The sequence below is a fragment of the Theropithecus gelada genome, chromosome 2, assembly GCF_003255815.1.
Source record: "Theropithecus gelada isolate Dixy chromosome 2, Tgel_1.0, whole genome shotgun sequence".
In the NCBI taxonomy this organism is placed as follows: domain Eukaryota; kingdom Metazoa; phylum Chordata; class Mammalia; order Primates; family Cercopithecidae; genus Theropithecus; species Theropithecus gelada.
Window position 1 is genome coordinate 45,202,382 of NC_037669.1, and position 20,398 is coordinate 45,222,779.

Sequence of the window (20,398 nt, forward strand, 5' to 3'; positions counted from 1 at the left end):
AGAGTATAGGCTATACACAGGAAGAAAACTTCCTGACAGTAAGTATTCAGAGCATAGTTAACAGACTAAAGATTTTATGGAATTTCCTACCCTGGAGGTTCTTAAAATATTAGATTCCTATCTATCAAGAATAGTTTGCAAACACTCCTTCACAAGAAGTGTGGACACCAGATGATACATGAAAGATCCTATGATTTTACATTAGCTTAGGATGGTGCAAAGGCAAAAAGAATAGTCTTTCCCACCTACATCCATATCAGTAATGATTTCCTCTTTGAACTTCAGAAAGTATATTAATTCATTTTTTAAAAAACATTTCAACAGTTTACATATTTTTTTAAAAGTCCAAATTCTTATAGAGCTATTCACCTCTCAGTACTCTTACATTTCAGAATTTTCCTGGATATTCACGTATATCTTTTTCCAGATACACTTTCATGCAAAATAAAATTTCTTTTCCTCAATAGGATTGTATCATATATAAACTATAGTGAAATGACAACAGTAACAATAAAAGGGGAGGGGCTCATCACAATCCAGAGTTGTTACAATATATTTTGTAAAATATCTATTATAGATATGTTAAATATGTTAAAAGGAACTCATGTTTTAAAGTTTTTTAATTATGAAAAACCGCAATCAACCAATAAGAGATCCTCAACAAAGATGCAGAAATTATGTAAAAGAACCAAATGGAAATCCTGAAGTTTAAGAATACAGTAACAGAAATAAAAAATTCATCAGAAGGGCTCAACAGATTTATGGCAAAAGAAAATCGGTGACTTTTAAGATACATCAATAGAAACCATCTACTCTGAAAAACAAGAGTGGAAAAAGATGGAAGTAAAATGAACAGAGCCTCAAAGACATGTGGAACAACATCCAGCTTACCAACATTTTGAGTACCGGGAAAGAAGGGAAGAAAAAAAAATTAATAAAATATTGGCCAAAACGTGACAAATTTACTTTCTTTTTTTTTAAGATGGAGTCTCGCTCAGTCACCCAGTCTGGAGTGTAATAGTGTGATCTCGGCTCACTGCAACCTGTGCCTCCCAGGTTCAAGCGATTCTCCTGCCTCGGCCTCCCAAGTAGCTGGGATTACAGGAACCCGCCATCATGCCCGGCTAATTTTTGTATTTTTGTAGAGACAGGGTTTCACCATGTTGGCCAAGCTGGTCTTGAACTCCTGACCTCAGGTGATGTGACCACCTTGGCCTCTCAAATCCCCACCTGTGCTGGGATTATAGGTATGAGCCACCATGCCTGGCCCCAAATTTAATTTTTCTAAGGAAAATAAATCTACAGATCTAAGAAGCACAATGAATTTAAAGTAGGAAAATATAAAGCAACCTACAACTGGACACAACGTAGTCAAACTTGTTGAAAGCAAACACAAGGAGAAAAATCTTGAAACCAGGAAGAGAATAATGATTCAGCATATGCAGAGATTAGTGGCTAACTTCCAGTTAAAAACAATAGAGACAAGAAGACAGTGAAATCACATATTCAAAAAGTTGAAAGATACAGCTGTCAACCAAGAAGGCAGCAAAACTATCCTTCAAAAATGAAAAAATATTCCCAGATAACCAAAAATTGAGACAATTGTTTTTGCTAGCAGACCTGCCTTAAACAAACACCAAAGGAAGCCCATCAAGCTGAAAGGAAAAGACATCAGACTTAAATACACAGAAAGAATTGAAGAGCACCAGAAATGGCAAATATGTGGGTTAATTCAAAAAAGACTCTATAAACATATTTTTCTCATTTCTTCCTTCCTTTAAAACACCTAAGAATGTATAAAGCAATGATCACAACACTGTACTACTGGGTTTATAATATATAGAGAAGTGTATTACAATAGCGGTACAATAAAGAAGAGAAAATGGACCTACATTGGAGGAGTTTCTTTATCTTACTGATAATAAGCAGCCTGTTAAAATGCATAATCCTGACAGCAACCACAAAGAAAATATCTTTAAAAATATACAGTTAAAAAAATCACTGGAGTAATTAAAATGGCACACTAAAAAGTATTTAACACAAAAGGCAATAGAGGAAACAAAGGAACAAAAACAGGAGATATCTATCTATATCTACGTAGATACATATATATATAAAGGACCATATCATATATAAACCATAGTGAAATGACACTATATATACTTGCTTTATATATATGTATATATATCTTTTTATATATGTGTGTGTGTGTATATATATATATTGTGTGTGTGTGTGTGTGTGTGTGTGTAGCAGGTACCAAAATGGCAAATGTAAATCCAACTATATCCCTAATTAAATATGAATGGTCTAAATAGTCCAATGGAAAGGCAACGACTGTCAGAAAGGACAGAAACACAAATTCCAACTATATGCTATCAACAAAAGACATATCCTACATTCAAAATTGAAAGTAAAAGGACGGGGAAAAAAAGGATATACTATAGAAGCAGTACCCATAAGAGACAGAATGGCTATATTAACATCAGATAAAACACACTTTAAGACTATAGAGACAACGAAAGACATTTCATAATAATAAACAGTCAAAACATCAGGAAGATATAACAATTGTGTATGCATCTAAAAAGAGTCCCAAAATAATGAAGCAGTAACTAACACGATTGAAAGGAAAAATTAAAAATTCAACAATTATATTTGGAGATCTCAATGTCTCACTCTAAATAAGTGATATAATAATTAGACAGAAAACTAGAAAGGACAGAGAAGACCAGAACCACACTATCAACCAACTATACATAAGTGGCATATATTGAAAACACTACCAAACAATACTAGAATACATATTGTTTTAAAACATTCTCTAGGACAGGCCACATGCTGGGCCACAAAATAAGTCTCACTAAATTTAAATGGATTGAAGTCATAAAAATATGTTGTCTGAGCCTCACAAGGTGGCTCACGCCTGTAATCCCAACACTTCAGGAGCCTGAGGTGGACGGATTGCTTAAGCCCCGGAGTTCAAGACCAGCCTGGGCAACACAGCAAGACCCTGTCTTATAAACAAATACATTTATATGTTCTCTAACCATACCAGAATTGAATTTGATATCAACTAAAAAACTGGGAAATCCACAAACATTTGGAAATTAAACTTCCAACTTCTAAATAACAAAGACAAAATGTAAAGGGAAATTAGAAAATATTTTTAACTGAATGAAAACGAAAAATATCAAAATTTACAGGATGCAGCTAAAGCAATACTTAAAATATATAGCTTTAAATATATATTTGAAGAATTTCATATGTATCTTATCAAAAAATGTGAACTGATTCAAATACTCTTTCTTATTCTTCCATAGAGTTTCAATTTTTTTTTAAGTAATATGCTCCCAGGCATTTTTATCTTTGTAGTTGCATTATGATTGTATACCTCTTCTTCCATTATGAGTCCCAATACCTATTATTTATATTTTAAAAGATAATTATTTACGTATATTCATTTTCTTCCTAAAGACACCTGGCCAAACTAATTTACGAAGGAGAAGAAAAAGAAACAAAAGTTGAAGTATGATAAGTTAGAGATTCATGTTATTCAGAGATGCTATAATCTGAAGGGAAAAGTGAGCCCTATAATCAATGATAAAGACCTTTTAAATCTAACACAGAACTGTTCTCCACTGCCCACCTCAGTCACGGAAGATGAGATTACTATATTCAACAATAAAAAATGAAAACTTCTGTTGGGCAAAATAATAAAATCAAAAGATGAGCAAAACTTGAGCAAAAGTAATCTAATAAATGACAAGAGGCTCACAAAGAAATGGTAAATATTTAAAGTGATGAAAATACTCCAATTAGCCAGATGTGATCATTACACAACAATGTTTTAATAGTGTATAAAATTTAAATGTACACCATGTATGTTACCATAAATATACACTATATATGTGTCAAGTAAAAATAAAAAACATTACACCCTCATAAGTGTATACAATTGTCAACTGGAAAACTTAAAAAAAAAAATGGCAAGAGGCTCCTTTCCTTAATATACAAAAACATAAAGAGCTCCATAAAACAGCAAAGCACATGACCAAATCGGTAACTGAAAACATACATTATGGCCAATAATAAGGGGGAAAATCTTCAAACTCATTCGTAAGAAAAGCAAAGCTAATCAACAAAAAACTGACAAATATTAAAAAGTTTGACACTAGCTAGTGTTGTCAAAGAGATACAGAGATCCGCTCTCTCACAGACTACTGATATTTGGCCTTCTTTTTAGAGTTAGGCAATTTATCCACCAAATTGTTAAATGTACATAATCTTCAGTCCAATGATTTTTCCCTTCAGAATTTATACTACAGATATATATATATATATAATTTTTTTTTTAAATTTAAGACAGAGTCTTGCTCTGTTGCCCAGGCTGGAATGCAGTGGTGGTATCTTGGCTCACCACAACCTCCGCCTCCTGGGTTTAAGCAATTCTTCCGCCTCAGTCTCCTGAGTAGCTGGGATAACAGGCACCCACCACCATGCCTGGCTAATTTTTGTATTTTTAGTAGAGCTGGGGTTTCACCATGTTGGCCAAGCTAGTCTCGAACTCCTGACCTCAAGTGATCCACCTGCCTTGGCCTCCCAAAATGCTGGAATTACAGGCATAAGCCACCACACCTAGCCAGATAAATGTTTAAATATGTGCAAAGGTGTACCCAAGAATATTCACTACATCATCATTTACAATAGCAAAAAAAAAGGGGCTAAATATCCATAAGTAGATGACTAGTTAGAAAAATTATGATATGTCCAAATATTAGAATACTATGCAGCATAAAATGAGAAGCAATGATTTGCAAAAATGTGGAAGTTTATTTTTTTAATATTACTGAATAATATAGTGTGATCTCATTTGTGTAAAAAAATGTGTAAATATAAGCACACACATAAATGCTTGTATATGTATAGAAATTGTCTGCAAGGATATACAATGATTATACCGAATAAGAAAGGGTTGGAAAGCTTTTTTTCGATGTTATAACATTCTCTATTGCCTAAGTGTATACACCTAATATAATAAACATGAGTAAAGAAGTGAAAAATATTGACCATAACAATTATCGGAAGATGAGGAAAAACTAGGAAAATCCTAAAATATGGCCACTGAAACTCCAAATAATTTCAATACACAAGGTGAAAAAGAATTCTCAGGCTGAGCGCAGTGGCTCAGGTCTATAATCCCAGCACTTTGGAGGCCAAGGCAGATGGATTGCTTCAGCTCAGAAGTTCAAGATCCGCCTGGGCAACATGGCAAAATGCTATCTCAACAAAAAAAAACACAAAAGTTAGCCAGGTAGGGTGGCCTGTGCCTGTGGTCCCAGTTACTTGGGAGGCCTGAGGTGGGTGGATCACTTGAGCCCCGCAGACAGAGGTTGCAGTGAGCCAAGATCACACCACTGTACTCCAGCCTGGGCAACAGGGCAAAAACCCTATCTCAAAAAACAAAAAAATTCTCAAAAAACAAATTTTAAAATGCACAGAGAAACTTTAGAATTTTTATGATCAGGCCAGGTACAGTGACTCACACCTGTAATCCTAGCACTTTGGGAGGCTGAGGCAAGAGGACTACTTGAGTTCAGGGGTTCAGGACCAGCCTGGGCAACACAGTTGAGACCCTGTCTCTATAAAAAAAATAAAAAAATTAAAAATACAACAAATAGAATAATTTTTATGATCATTAAAAATTGACATGAGTATGTGCCACCGACAGATATGTAAACTCTTTGAAAACTGTTAGATAATTTCTTTCACGTTGTATGAAAGATAAAAGCATAGGTTTAATATATGCACCAACATAGGCCAACAAGAAAGGAGAGGATCATTTGCCTTCCTAACATAAAGGAAATGAGGCCTAAAAGAAGATATGCAAGTAATCTTAAGAGAAGATAATGGACCTCATCTTATAAAATTAACAATGTCATTTTCTATGTACATATGTCCATATCTACATATTATTTATAATATTTATAATAGTGATGTTATTTATATGAATATAAAAAGAAAAGGGATTGGCCATAAATGCACACTTATACCCAACAGTTATTGTAAGTATGTGTAGTAACATGGGCATCTATCACAGGTAAAAATTAAATATTGAGTCAAACAATGCTGAATTACCTCCATTAAATATGTCAGGCAAACGCCCATCCCGCCAGATCACGTGCTTGAATTTTCAAACTGCTGATTCCTCCCTCTATCCTACAAAAGTACACAAATACAGGTTATCCCCCAAAAGAATCAGGATTAAACACAGTCTTAAAGTCAGGTAAAATTGTTACATATAAGTGTCCTAAGTTTAACAAAATTCTTTCCATGGTAGATACTGTTAAATAAAATTAGTAACAACTAACACTTCGTCTGAGTACAATGACCCATCAATGCTAAATGATATTACAACAATGACTCAGATACAAATTGGACTTTTTCAAACTTAACTTCCAGTGAAGGATTAAGATTTCTTTGAAGTCAGGACAATAACCTTGACAATCATCTTAAATATCCTAAAATAGGAAGGAAAGCACAAATGTGTTTCATTAAAATCATATTCTGACACTCTCCAACACTCAAATAGCACTATTTTCTTGATAAACTCTTATAGTAACATTTCCCTCAGCTGAAAAAATCTAAATATATTAAGGATGCAGTTTTTGAAAATACAAACATAAGCATCTTAAAAGTTCAAAGCAAAAGGTATTTAATAACGCTAAAATGGTCCATCAATATTTTTTAAACACTATGCTATAACCAACCTTTTAGCAGAGACTAACACAGAAAATTAACATTCCACATTGGTACTGCATTGATACCAACCACAGATCACTTTATTCATGTAACTGGGATTTTTCCCAAGTATATTAAATGAAAGTAATGAAGACTGAAAGTTGAATTATCAGAAATAAAGAACAAGCCAAATATAATTTTATTCAGAAACAATAGGTAAAGCATTTTATGTAACAGTCCTAATACAAGTTTAGGGATCCATAAATACCTTGCACATCAATAAAAGCCATAAATGTAAAAGCAGGGTATTTTCTAGAAATTGATAATCTCTAGAAAATAACCAAGTATATCAACTCAAGGTTGTATTTACATATGCTTTATCAAGAAACTACAAACAGTACAGTCTTTCTGATAATTTAGCATTTTCCAGTACTTAGCTAGTCAGTAGCTTTGTTATTGAGCTAGTTACAAAAAAATCTACTTTAAAATACTTTATTTCTACTAAGCTCCTAATTGCCTGCCTCAATGTTTTGCAGCCAAGCATTCAAAAGCATATATATGTCATTCCTCTCAATTATGCAAAGTTATTTTAAGTACATACTTCTATAGCAAGAGTACCAAAAGGATAATAAAAGCTATAAAACTATACTACTAAGTTAGACACTATTAAAAATGGGTAAAGTAAAGCAAAATTATGTTAAATTAAATTAGGTCTAAAGCTGCCCCTCTGGGTAGCCAACAAAACCTAACTTACTATGTAAACAAACTGCTACCTAATTTAAGAGTATATTTTTGTAACAAGTAGCTGAGTCTCAGCAAATCACAGTAGCCAAGCCTCAGCCAATTACAGACTGTCACCTGATAAGACTATGTCCATATAAGGCAAATGCCAAGAGGTAACCAATCAAGCTATTTCTGCTTGTCATTTGCTTTTTCTGTGTATAAATACTGCCTGCCTAAGTTGCTGGGTGGAGCTCTCCAAACCTCTTCTGGTTCAGAGTGCTGCCTGATTTATGAATAGTTCTTTGCACAGATATGTACGCTCTGCTAAATTTGCCTAAAGTTCTTCTTTTAACAACTGTTTCTGCATTACACTGCCGCTGTTCAGTATTCTATTAGAATATTATATATTCTGTACATATATTGCTACATACATTACTATATCCAACTTTTAGAATTGCTAATTACAAGAATAAAATTGAACAGAAAAGGACACTGCAAAACCTATGTAAGGGGAAAAAATGTCTTCACATTATGCATTTTAACATTATGAGTCTTTTTAAAAGTGATGTATCTACTCCACAATCAGGATATTATTACACAACTCATCATGAGCTAGTAACATCTACAGACTGGACAAATGTTTTTGAAATCTTAATATTCAGTCGAACACATTTTCACAAAAAGCATACTCACCTTCTTGCATCACATTTTATTGAAAGCACTAGATTACTGCTGTCATACATCAAAGAATATAACTTAGATATGTAAAAAGAAAACAAAAATAAAATAGTGAAGCAAGAAGGAAAAGTAAACATGCATACACACAAAATAATATAACCTCAAAGTATAAATTTATAAACAGAAATTCTAGAATGTCTTTCCCACACAACCATTCCTCTACCATGTAAACCCACAATTACCCCCAAGTCACCTGTCACATAGTCTGTCTCTGGAACCCTAATTCATTTAGCATCATCTACTAATTTCATGTCTTCAAGCCTCTATCCCCCTTTCTCCTCTTCCACTCCTCTCAACCAAGAATGGGGAGAAGAGAACTTACTAAGCTGGAAACTGAAACCAAGCAAATACAAAAAGGCAGATATAAAATTACTTGGACAACCACCCAAGTCAGTTCAGATCTTACTCTTTCCTTGCCCTACTACCCCACTTCAGCAGTCAGTGAATATTCCTGCTTAGCAATTCTTTTAACATTTTGCTGGCTAAATAATCTTTGATTATAAACACTTGGGCAGATATAAACAGATTAAGACTAAAAATATACAGATGTTCCTTGACTTATGAAGAGGTTATGTCCCAATAAGTAACAAGTTTATGCCTATAACTAAATGTCTATGCCTTTTGCATCATCATAAAGTCAAAAAATCCTAAATCAAACCACTGTAAGTAGGGAACTATTATATTTTAAAGTAAGAGTTTTATTGTATCTATGCTATCAATCAAGATAGTAGTTGTTTCCTATCAACCAATGACAGCAAATGTTAATAGATATATAATATACATAAAGACTTTTCGTTTTACATGGTACAAACTTGTATACCTATATAATATTTAAGGAAATTTTCTACTAATACCAATTTGAATAATTATGGCACAGAAATAAAATACATAAATATTTTGCAGAGGCCATTAGCTACCACCCTTCCACTATTTAGCTTTGATAGACTGGCAATGTTCCAATATACTTACTAGCAGGTGGTCCGATGTATTAATTAAGCCAACATTTTTGTCATTAATTTAGTCAACATTCTTTATCACATGATATATATTTACAACACATTAAGATTCCTAAGACATAATAAAATACCCTGGTCTCTGTCCAAAGGCATTCATAATTTAGCAAGGATGATAAGCACATACAGAGTAAATGTTTGTGATAATAATGTGATACAATTGAAGCATAAGCAATTTATCATAGAAAAGTCAAAGCAGTGATCAATTAACTCTCCCTTTGCTACCTTGTCAAAAGAAAAGGAAAAAGGTGATCTCTTAATGTTGATTCCACATGTAAGAATATATGCAATATATAAGTAATGAATATATGCTTTGGACTCTGCTCAGTAGTGTTCCTAGGACACTATAGGTATTAACTCAATCAAAACAACAAGCCTATGAGATTGGTATTGTTATTATTCACATTTTACAGATGACAAAACTAAAAGGTTATATAATTTACCAAAGAATATGAAAGTAGTAAGAGGCAGAACCAAACTCCTTATAAGGGTCTACAAAGCCTTACATGCACTACTGTGCTTATCCCCCACCCATCAACGACCACCTCCACCACTATCCACCCTCATCTTTCAGACCTCATTTTCTATCCTCTCCCCTTGTTCACTCCACTCCAGCAGCAGTGACCTGACCTCCTTATTGTCCCAGAATCTCCAGCATGCAGCAGAATCTACTGCACTGGCTGTTCCTCTGTCTGGAACACTCTTCCTCGAGAGATCTTTGTAACTAAATCCTTTAGCTACTACAAAGTCTTGCTAAAGTCTTGTTAATGAGGCCTCTTCCAGTCACACCATTTAAAATTGCAACATTCCACCATATACATTCAATCCCCCTTTTATCCTGTTATACATTTTGCACAGTACTGCCCACCTCCTAACATATTACACAACCGACTTATTTATGTTTTTTTTTCCTGCCCTAACTATAAGCTACACAAGAGAAAAAATTTTTGCCTGTTTTATCCACTGATATATCCCAAGTGCCTAAACCAGTGCCTTACACATAAGAGATGCAGTATTTTTTAAATTATTAGTAAAGCTGGAATTTCCTCCCAGGAAAATCAGGCTCTAGAAGCTTAACCACCATACAACACTCTCTTTCTAATTATGGAATCATAGATAACAACACTAAGGCATGCAAAAAGTCACCCAAGGTCACATTAACCTAATAAAATGGTGAAACTTGGTCTCAAAACCAGCCTAAATGGAGTTTGGCAACATTACGTTACCCTTAGAATTTCCAGAAAAAGACTTGACTGTCTTAACAATAAAGAAATTCAACCTACTGATAAGTCTACTATGAACTTTATGAAACACTGTATCAAATGCACCATGATAATTCTTAGCAACATAAATAGGTTAGTCCAATCTAACTTAATTTCCATTCTTTGTTTAAAGATAATGCTAGTAACAAATTTCAGAAGCACTCCTTCAGAAGAGCTACAAAAACTGCATGCACGTTGCAACAGATAGGAAGAGCTTCTTTCGTATTTTCAAATATTTCACATTTCATGTTTTCAAATATTTCACATTTCATGTAGACAGTTTCTACTGATACAATATTTTCAAAGTATATCTTTATGTTGTTTGCAGAGTATACTTTTAGCCCACCAAATTATGTTTTAACTGTCATCTTTGCCTAGAAAAGTAAGATTGCTAAAGATGAAGTTTTATGAATTAACGTAGCAAGATCCAGATAAAAGATGTGTTAGAAGAAACTCCTACAAAAATTCTGTCAAGAATATAAATTTCTAAGGCAATAAATAAAACCTTAATGTTACTCCTAAGTATGACCATCCTTTGAAAAGTCATTCATTGATAAAGAACATAGTTCTTGGTTAATTAAGGTAATCTTTCTAGAAAATCATTTTTAAAGTTTCAATGAAATGCATAATGCTTACACATTTTAACTATTTATACTCCCAGGAGCTCTATCAAATAAAAAGGCTACCTCTGCCCTTTAAATCAAAAGCCCAAAGCAATGAAAAGATAAATTACAGCACACATGGTATAAGAATCTGAAACTAAAAATGCTTACAGTCCTTTAGCATCTTTTAACTAGAGCACATTTTACACATTATACATTTACACATTAGTCAAGTTATATTTTTAAATTAGTTCTTACTTTTATGATTTAATGAGGCTTTCTGAATGATGTTTTAAAAAGAATAAAAACTTGTTTCAGGCAAGAGATTTCTATGAATTTGTTTTGAATCTCTATAGAGTGACAATGCAAAGAACAGATGAACGTGTTCTTTAAATTTATAATAACTGCTTTGAAATTTAAAGTTATTAAGATTCCCCCTAAAGAGTTACACTTTATATATTTTGAACTAAATGATATCTGAATGGGCTAACAGTATATTTTTCATAACCATATCTATCCCAAGGAGGGATGACAGCCCAGTAAATTCAAACCAACCACCCCAGAAATCACTTTTTTTTTTTTTTTTTTTTTGAGATGTAGTCTTGCTCTGTCACCAGGCTGGAGTGTGGTGGCACGATTTCAGCTCACTGCAACATCCACCTCCCAGGTTCAAGCGATTCCCCTGCCTCAGCCTACTGCACAGCTGGGACTACAGGCACGCACCACCACGCCCGGCTGATTTTTTGTATTTTAGTAGAGATGGGGCTTCACCATGTTGGCCAGGATGTTCTCCATCTCCTGACCTCATGATCCACCTGCCTTGGCCTCCCAAACTGGTGGGATTACCAGCATGAGCCACCGTGCCTGGCCAGAAATCACCTTTCAAAAAAATAAAAAAATCAAGTCACAATCTTTAAAACTTTGCAATTAGTGTGGTTACTGCACTTAGCTGAGAAAGAAAATCCTACAAAGGAGCACTCAGATACATAGAACTCGGCTTAGTAAAGTGAGAAAAATAAAGCCATCAAGTGAAAATTTTCACCTTCCCTTGATCTTTTCAAATCAACTAACCAATAAACATTCATCAAAGAAGAAACCAACTGTCCATCCATGTTAGAAACAGTAATGCTACAAAAGTAAGCACTGTTATAAACAATGCTACAAAAGTAAGCATTTTATAAACTTTAGACTACAAACCACTAAAGAGATAGAACTTTTAAATCTAAATCACCTGCTTCCAGAAGAAACATTCCAAAACTAACCCTATCACAGTGAGGATGCTGCACTGACAAGCAACTATGTAATCCTTTCCCAGATAACGTAAATTAATTTTTAAGGTTAGTAAGCCACAAAACTTAAGGAAATGCTGTTTAATTCTTAAATTTTTACTGAATAAACATTCATTTTGTAAACAATCATGATACATTTTGTACTATGATGATCAAGATCACCCAGGCAAACTTTGAAACAATCTTCTCAAAGATGAAACAACCATATTCTGATAAAGTACTTTAGAGTTCACAAAGTGCTTTCACAGGTGACATTTCATTCCCCACCCTCTAAACACTCACACACAACTACCTGGGCAAGTACTATTGTTTGTCTCAGTTCTTTAGATGATGAAACAGGTTCAAGAGGTTAAGTAACGAAGATTATACACCATCTTAGTGGCAAGACAAAGACTTCAACTAAGGCCAGGCACAGCAATTCATGCCTATAATCCCAATACTTTGGGAGGCCAAGGTGGGAGGATCACTTGAGCCCAGGAGTTTGAGACCAGCCTGGGCAACATAGAGACCAGCCTGGGCAACCATCTCTACAAAAAAAAATTTTTTTTTAATTAGCCAGGCAAGATGGTGCATGCCACCCAGATATTAGGAAGGCTGAGGTGGGAGGATTACTTGAGTCAAGGAGTTTGAGGCTGCAGTGAGCTAGGACTGCACCACTGCACTCCAGCCTGAGTAACAGAGTGAGACTCTCTCCAAATCAAAAACAAAAGCCATCGACCAGATCCTCCACCTCCTAATAAATGTCTACTCTAACATAACACCACAGGTAAGGTCATTTTCAAATTAAGATCTATTTAACATTACTCTTAGCAATCTTCTAGGAATCAGAAAAAAAAGTAAACATCTTTAAAGTTCAGCGTAACATGAATAGACATAAATTTTGACATGAAGATGCTATTTACAATGATAGATACATATGTATATTATCAGAGAAAACTCATCATTTTTATTACACAAAGTTATTATAATAATGAAGGGAACCCTAGAAAAGAATACAGAAATGCCCATTTAAAAATTAAAGTTTAACACTTCATTTAACTTTGATTTTTAAAGTGTCAATTCTTTGTGATCAAAAACATGTTAAAATACTATTACAAGTAGTTAGCCAGGCATGCTGGTACCCACCTGTAATCCCAGCTACTTGGGAGGCTGAGGCATGAGAATCACTTCAGCCTGGGAGGCAAAGGTTGCAGTGAGCCAACATTGTGCCACTGCACTCGACTCTGCGACAGAGTGAGACTCTGTCTCAAAAAAACAACAACAGCAACAAAAATACTATCACAAGTCAAAAATAACAAGAAGGAATGGAATTACTAGTTTTAATATGAAATATAATTAAATATGATCATTTAAAAACTTATAAGTGGGCCACAAAAAGCCATACTCCATTTCCAGTACATATTTTGATATTTTTCACCTTATTCAATGCCAGAACCAATCTGATCTACTCTGTCTAGAATACATGCCCAGAATTACCCTAGGCACTAAACACAATGTAGAGGTGTGCCTAAACATAAAAAAAAAAAAAATCATATAGTCCCTGAGCTAAGGGAATAATTTTAAATCTGATTAGGAAAACTGAGATTTGCCATAAGAATCAATTAGAGAATACTAAGAAGTAGCCGCAAAGGAGCCCAGTGATTCTGTAGTTGTTGCTGTTGTTCTTAGTGATGGGGTCTCACTACATTTCCCCAGGCTGATCTCAAACTCCTGACCTCAAGTGATCCTTCCACCTCAGCTTCCCAAGTTGCTGAGTTTACAGGTGTGAGCCACCATTCCCAGCCAAAAACACTAGCTTCTATTAATGTACGGTGAACATTTTCTTATTTGGGGCCAATTTATTCTCCATTAGAAAACTAGGCAATGTAAAAGCATGACAATTTATCTTACCTTTTCCAATCTATTAATTAGAATAAATCAGTTGCATAATACAAGATTTTCAGTCATTTTCTGAAAAATGTTTAAGAGTACTAAAATGCAGTAACGTATTACGGGAACAGTTGAAACACCTTAAATACAATCTATTAAACACATCTTTGAAGAAAATGCTCAGAATTCAAAAACTCACTTTAATTAACTAAATAACAAAATTCTGTTTATGTGTAGATGCACAGGAAAATAGTATGCATCTATTCCCTAGCAACCTCTTGAGCTGGATATGACTGACCTCACAAAAACTTTGAGGGTCAGACAGTGTGGTTTATAAGTGAAGCACGCATTTTACATAATGCCTAAAAGTAAACAAGGCTGTACATTTTTAAATAACTAAAATAATACAATTGGATTGTTTGTAATACAAAGGATAAATGCTTGAGATGGATACCCCATTTTCCATGATGTGATTATTATGCCTGTATCAAAATATCTCATGTACCCCATAAATATATCACCTACTATGTACCCACAAAAATTAAAAATAAATGTTAAGTTCACAAAACACATAATTATATACCATTATTTTCAATGCTGAAATAACTTGCTGGATTGAGATGATGCAGGGACTTCAACTTCCAGTTCAGACAAAATGGCCTAGATCTGTTCTCCTACTGCCACTACTCACGAAGCACAACTGTAAACCATTGAAATAACAAGCAAAGGAAAATCCAAAGGTGGTAAAAAGGCAGTAAACTGGCCGGGCGCGGTGGCTCACGCCTGTAATCCCAGCACTTTGGGAGGCCGAGGCGGGTGGATCACAAGGTCAGGAGATCGAGACCATGGTGAAACCCCGTCTCTACTAAAAATAGAAAAAATTAGCCGGGCGCAGCGGCGGGCGCCTGTAGTCCCAGCTACTCGGGAGGCTGAGGCAGGAGAATGGCGTGAACCCGGGAGGCGGAGCTTGCAGTGAGCCGAGATTGCGCCACTGCACTCCAGCCTGGGCAACAGAGCAAGACTCCGTCTCAAAAAAAAAAAAAAAAAAAAAAAAAGGCAGTAAACCAACTTGGGACCCAAGGAATGGAGAAACAAAAGAGCAGCAGAGTGTTTCATGTCCTCACACCCAACAGAAGAAGACAACCCAGACCTGACATTTCCCAACCACCAATCTAGCAAAAGAAAGTAGCTCAGATAGTCAGATTCCTCCCCGAAAACAAACGGCAACAACTCTCTGATGTTGTCCTGAAAGCATCAGGAGAAGGAGATCAACTGGAAGCCCAAATGACAATAAGACCACAGGAAGCACTCTTCTTCCTTACTTGGCCTGAGACTCTGCTTTCCACCTAGAGATGGAGAAGCAAGTAGGAGAAATTCATGGACCCAGCCATAGCAAGTGGCTCAGGTTGGGCCAAGAACCTCTTCACTTGCCCGAAGTTACCAGGACAGGGGAGAAAAGAAGAGACCAGTAGGTGGGTCCCACCATAATCCTCTCCCATCTGTAGACAATCAGAAACCCAGCATGGGGAAACCCCTTCCAGTGGGCGCTGCAGTAGGATCAAACAAACCAAGTAGACTGCAAAGTCTCTAAAAATTAAACTGCCACTGGAACCACAGCCCACTCCTAAAATAAAAATGTAAATAGGGCCCAGAGCCTCCTAAGATAACAGATAAAATGTCCATGATGTAACAAAAAAACACCTAAGAAAATCACACCATAAATGAGAAAAGAAAATCAACCAAAGCCAAAATAGAAGTAAATCAGATGCTGGAATTTGACAAGAATTTTTAAGCAAAAGTTTCAACAATATATTAACAAATTCTACCGCAACAAGTGAAAAAAACACAAAACATCCATAATAAAAATGTTTCCACAATTATACATTACCCAGAAACAAGTGAAAAAATGGAAAATCTCAGCAAAGAAACAGAAGTTGTAAGACCAGCGTGGGCAACACAGTGAGACCCCATCTCTACAAAAAATTTTTACAAATTAACTGGGCATGGTGGCACACACCTGTAGTCCCAGCTACTTGCCAGGCTAAGGTATGAAGATTGCTTGAGCCTGGGAGGTCAGAGTGAGAGTGAGCTGTGATCACACCACTGCACTCCTACCTAGAAAAAAAATTAAATAAAATAAATAAGCAAATAAAAACTAAAAAGAAGAAAAAAGTAACTAAAAATTACAATAAATTTTTAAGGTGGGCTCAATAAAAACATAGAGATGGGCTGGGCATGGTGGCTCATGTCTGTAATCCCAGCACTTTGGAAGGCCAAGGCGGGTGGATCACCTGAGCTCAGGAGTTCAAGACCAGCCTGGGCAACATGGGGAAACACCATCTCTACAAAAAATATAAAATTAGCCAGACGTGGTGGCTTTACACCTGTAGTCCCAGCTACTCAGGACGCTAAGGTAGGGGGATGACTTGAGCCTGGGAGGTGGAGGTTGCAGTGAGCCAAGATTGTGCCACTAACTCCAGCCTGAGTGACAGAGCCACACCCTGTTTCAGGGGGGAAAAAAAATGGAAATGACAGGGAAGAGAATCGTTGAACTTGAGGACAGAAAATTAGAATTCACCCAATCTGAACAAGAGAAGAAAACAAACTGAAAAAAGTAGTAGCTTTAGGGTACTACAGGGCAATAAAAAAAGATCCAACATTCACACAATCAAAGTCCCATAAAGACGAAAGAAAGAGTGCGGTTCAAACACTACTTGAAGAAATGATGACTGAAACATACTCAAATTTAGGGAACACTAACTTGCAGATCCAAATAGCTAAGCAAATACAAAGAGTTGATAAGCCTACTGAAATTCACGCTAACACATCATAATTAAACATTCAAAAACTAAAGACAAAAAAAAAAAAAACAACAACCTTGAAAGCAGCCAGAGAGAAACAACACATTACCCATAAGGGAACACCAATTCAAATGACACCAGATTTCTCATCTCAAACCACAGAGGCCAAAAATAAAAGTGGCACAGTATTTTTCAAATATTGGGAAAAAAGACAACTGCCAACTGGGACTTCTATATCCAGTGAAACTGCCCTTCAGAAATAATAAGGAAATAAAAGTATATTCTCAAATAAAGAAAAGTTTTTAAAAAAAGTCTCTAGCACATCTATCCATAAAGACTGGCTGAAGGAAATTTGCTGAACATAAAGAAAATGATTTTTTAAAAAGGAATGTCAAAATATCAAAGAAGAAACAATAGAAAGAATGGAAATATAGGTATAAACAAGACTTTTCCTTCGTTAGTTTTATAAATCATATTTCATGATTGAAACAAAAGTTATAACATCATCTGATACTCGAGACAATCATATTTAAAATTGGAGAAGGTGAAAGGTAAAATAAAAGTCAGGTTTCCACACTTCTGTTGAAGTATCAATGTTGATACTAGTAGAATAAGTCACGTATGCATATAATAACCAAAACTGCCACTACAAAACCGAGATAGACTCAAAACAACATAATAAGTAAGTCAAGATGGAATCCTAAATAAAGGTTCTAGTAATCTGCAAGAAGACAAGGAAACAAACATTCATGCACTACCAGAAAAATTCTTAATTTATATTAAACCAGAAATGTAACTATTTCTGTAGAAGATTCTTCCTGGCAATGGTAACTTCACAGCAGGCTAACACTACATGGCTCACATTTTAAACACGATGGAAAAGCAGATCCATGCTTTTACATGTCTTTTTTAGTATGCAATCTTTCCCTATGACTAAAGTGTCAAGGCTCACCTTGGAGTACATTTAATAAAAACGCAAAGCACACATAGAGATTTACAATTTTAAAGACAAAAAAAAAAAAAAAAGGTCCTATTATGTGGTCCCAATGAGAGGTGAAGCTAGCTGGACTTCCTGGGAAGTGGAGACTTGGAGAACTTTTCTGTCTTACAAGAGGATTGTAAAATGTACCAATCAGCACACTGTAGCTAGCAAGAGGATTGTAAAATGCACCAATCAGCGCTCTATAAAAACTCACCAATCAGCACTCTGTAGCTAGCAAAGAGGATTGTAAAATGCACCAATCAGCACTCTGTAAAACGCACCAATCAGTGCTTTGCAAAATGCACTAATCAGCACTCTGTAAAACGCACCAATCAGCAGAATCCTAAAAGTAGCCAATCTCAGGGAGGATTGAAAAAAGGGCATTCTGATAGCACAGAAACAGAACGTGGGAGGGGACAAATAAGGGAATAAAAGCTGGCCACCCCAGCCAGCAGCGGCAACCCACTCAGGTCCCCTTCTACACTGTGAAAGCTTTGTCCTTTTGCTCTTCACAATAAACCGTGCTACTGCTCACTCTAGGTCTGTGCCATCTTTAAGAGCTGTAACATTCACCGACTGCGAAGGTCTGTGGCTTCATTCTTGAAGTTTGAGAGACCACGAACCCACGGGCAGGAACCAACTCCGGACACACTAACAATAAACTCAAAAGTCTATGATAAATGGGGACTCTGTTGAGCTGTTTATACAAACTTTAGATTTGGTACAATTATAATGAAAGTTGAGTTCATCTGAAATGTTAAAAAAAAAAAAAGTTTATGTTAATCCTCAAATGATGCTTATTATAGTTTAACAGTTCTGTTAAATGCACGCATTGAATTACTTGAGTTACCCAACTGCAGCAGCTGCTCCTCACCGTGTATGGTTAAGGACTTTAACTGGCCATCTTCCTCAAATTCTATTCCTTCTTGACCATTCCCAACAATTATCTTTGTAGTGATTTTTCGGCAGAAAAATGCCATTAGCCATTTTAGTAGAACCTTATATCAATTTGGAAGTGCCCATCTCACTACCACCAAATGACACGGAAGAGAATGAAGTGAAGCCCCCATGACCTAGTGACCTGAATGTAACAAATCTTGTATCAAAAGAAGAAAATCCACTTCCAAAAGATGGAAATCCACTGAATGTGGAAAAAATGACTCTGTCCCTTGGCTTCCTCAGGGACCCTATTCCAAAAAAAAAGTCCTCAAAAGGGTCTTCAAAGAAGTCAAATAAAAATGGGTTCCTTCCAACAAAAAAAAATTCCCTGAAGACATCATCTGGGTTACAGAATGTGAAGCCAAACTCAAATGGACTGTCAAAATGACTTCCACTTCCTCCACCACCATTTAATCCTTCTTTGCCATATCTGTCATAGATGTACCATCTTTTAGCATCTTACAGCACCTCACATGCCTCAGCCACTTGTTTTAATTTTCTCTCTGTTTCTTCTTTATTCTCAGGAATGTAATCTGGGTGCCACTTCAGTGCCAGTTTTCATTATTTTTTTTAGTATCCTTGGGTGAGGTATGTCTCTGCACACCTAGAACTTCATAGTAATCCAACATGTTTTAGCAGATTGTTGGAAGAGGACTGAGGATGCAGGTGGCAGGCGATGGGACACAGGGGAGGTGGGGCAGTGGCCTGGATGCTCTGGGCTCCGGATCTCCTCTCAGCCTGAGTAGATTTTTTTTTTAATGGCCCAATTATATGTTGCTTGCAAGAAATTTAAATTTGGCAACATAACAAAAAGCACAAGAATGGAAAGATATAACAATAAATTTTTTAAAGCAGAGTGGCTACATTAATAGCACAATCAACCAACAGGGTCTTATTGACATATGCAGAGAATATTCCACTCAATAACAGCAGAATACACATTTTTTTCAAGCACCCATGGAACATTCACCAAGGCCATAAAACAAACCTCAAAAAACTTAAAAGAACTGAAATGGTAACAGTGTATTTTCTAACCATACTCTACTCAAACTAGAAATCAGTAACAGAAAGACAACAGGAAAATCTCTAAATAGCGGAATAAACAACACACTTTTAAAAAGTCCATGGATCGGCCGGGCGCGGTGGCTCAAGCCTGTAATCCCAGCACTTTGGGAGGCCGAGGCGGGTGGATCACGAGGTCAGGAGATCGAGACTATCCTGGCTAACACGGTGAAACCCCGTCTCTACTAAAAAATACAAAAAATTAGCCGGGCGTGGTAGCGGGCGCCTGTAGTCCCAGCTACTTGGAAGGCTGAGGCGGGAGAATGGCGTGAACCCAGGGGGCGGAGCTTGCAGTGAGCCGAGATCGCGCCACTGCACTCCAGCCTGGGAGACACAGCGAGACTCCATCTCAAAAAAAAAAAAAAAAAAAAAAAAAA

General features: G+C 35.9%; 1 protein-coding gene and 1 pseudogene across 12 annotated transcripts in view; both read right to left on the reverse strand.

Moving 5' to 3' along the window:
* The window catches only part of ZNF148 (zinc finger protein 148), a 141,647-nt gene that overhangs the window by 90,949 nt on the left and 30,300 nt on the right, over positions 1 to 20,398 (reverse strand). For 7 of the 12 annotated variants that reach the window (XM_025375828.1, XM_025375830.1, XM_025375819.1 and 4 more), the window contains exon 2: positions 6,139 to 6,219. The exons of 2 other annotated variants lie outside the window; for them this stretch is intronic. The gene's annotated coding sequence lies outside the window, so the exon portion shown is untranslated. Of the gene's footprint in view, positions 1 to 6,138; positions 6,220 to 13,785; positions 13,876 to 20,398 lie in introns of all 12 variants that reach the window. 3 more of the 12 variants (XM_025375823.1, XM_025375826.1, XM_025375822.1) reach the window with 2 other exon arrangements.
* On the reverse strand, positions 18,821 to 19,588 carry LOC112618463 (annotated as a pseudogene).